This window comes from Anneissia japonica, unplaced genomic scaffold (assembly GCF_011630105.1).
Source record: "Anneissia japonica isolate Jap-2015-1 unplaced genomic scaffold, ASM1163010v1 scaffold23351_len17159_cov121, whole genome shotgun sequence".
Lineage (NCBI taxonomy): Eukaryota > Metazoa > Echinodermata > Crinoidea > Comatulida > Comatulidae > Anneissia > Anneissia japonica.
This window is the reverse complement of record NW_022736625.1, coordinates 1-2,165: the sequence shown is the minus strand read 5'-3', so window position 1 is coordinate 2,165 and position 2,165 is coordinate 1.

Here is a 2,165-nt window from a genome sequence, read left to right as displayed (position 1 = left end):
GTATGTCTGTGACGACGGATTCCCGGCTGATTTCACGTCCTCTACGAATGAACTCGATGAAACCCAAGTATTATAAATATAATTACGCATGCGCATATGCCTTACAATAACGTCATACCGTTCCAAGTAACTCGTCGTCACAGATCTAAAACTCGCTATTGTGCCAATTTCTCCCACAATAGGGACCATTGTACATGCTCCCATGACTCACAAGAGTCGTGAGAGTCCAGATGGCCTGTCACATTTCCAAGAGCAAGATCTAATGGAAAAATAACCCACCTTACGTAAAATTAATGGTATTATAAATTAATGATAATTTGATGTTTTTACTCTGTATTATTATCAATTCTTTCCCAGAAGATAGTTTGAATAGGGATCACCATGTGCAGCAAAATAAATAATTAGATGTGTGAACAAGGCTCATTTTAATAGATCTCTTAAGGCGTATTCGACTGGTCCTTTTCCGAGGAGTGATTTACTACTCGGAGTGTGCTTGTTGTGCTCGTTAAAAAACAGCGAGGAGTTTGAGCCGCTCTTGTGAGGAGTTTGTGCTGCTCGTGCGACCAGTTGAATACAACATGTGCAGTTTGAGTAGAAAGAGCTGCTCAAAACAGACCAGTCGCGCGAATACTCCTTTAGAAGTGACTTTTTTTTAAATTGGGATCCTTCATACTGATATATTGTTACCAAAATTGAATTTGATATTGTTTGAAGGTTTGCATGGCGAACTAATATTATATTTTTATATTTATTTAATGCTTGTGGTAAACCACGTAGATGCTGAAAAGAACTGTTGTTTGTTGAGAATGTCTTGACGTTCTGATTAGGTTGCTTCAGTCGTCTTCAGGAGATATTATTCTCCTGAAGACGATTTAATTGAAACGTCAAGACATTCTCAACAGACAACAGTTCTTTCCAGAACATTGAATTTATCAAATACAAATTAATTTTTTTTTTTAGAATTTGATTCAAAAGGAGAAGAGATAGCAAACTTCATTACACGTATGTACCTTCTTTTTTCATATTGCATTCAGTGTATGTATTGTTAATTTAATTTAGATCAATCTACTTAAGATAGATTAGATTCAAGCATTTTCATATACTGTATATGCACCAGCTTATTTATAGAACTACAAATACCTTGACAATAATAGAGTATTATCTTTGGTACTCTACCAACAACAAGCGCTCGTGGCGCTTTTAATTATGGGGTACATAACTAGTGATGCACAATGTGCAACCTCCTTGGGGTGTATTCTAGATTGCAAAATTCAGCACCATACCGTTTACATCCTACCAGGAGCAAAATATATAAAAACTATACTTTATAAGTATATTATATGCCGTCTTTATTTAAATAAACACCAGAGGGTGTTTATCATTAAGGGGTTTTTTTTTAGGGGATGTTTGTTCAAGCAAGGCGTTTATCGAGGGAGGTATTTATTGTTTTTGTGATGTAAAATGGATACATAGGTACTCGAATAAGTGCCCCTTAATTTCACTGTAAATGTGGAACTACAACACATAATTACTGTCAAAGTGCATGTTAAAATTGTGTGATCATAAAGACTTATTGATCCAAACCAGGTTAGAAAAAATGTATTTTGTACTCTACTAGAACGTGTGTTGGGAATAATGTTACTTCCATTAGATTTGTTTATAGTCATAGGGGCGTTCATTTAAGGAAAAAATAAACACCTTGGGGCGTTTATTCAAGGGAGACGTTCTATCCAAATGTGGCTCTAGAGGGGGCGTTTATTCAAAGCAGGGGGTTTTATTCACGTAAAAATGGTATATATATTTTTTTATTTTATAATAGTTCGGACAGACAACAGAACAAAACTGAATATCAAAAAATATGAATAATACAATAATAGCATTTGCCACAGCAATAGCCAAAGCTAATAACACCAGAAACCCAAAAAATCAGCTTAATTTTGTCTTAAATCCATGGTTTTGCTTGTAAGTTAGTCTTATCTTTCATACCTAGCATTTATCAGTCATACCTAGCAAAAAATATGCCTAAATTTTTCTTAATTTTAAAATAAGGAAATACCTTGCTAAGATGAAAATTTTTATTTTATCTTGTTGAACTAATGGCAGACATGCTACTGGATTACAATCGAGAGTGCAGTAGCAGGGGCGGATTTAGAGGTGAGGTGGCC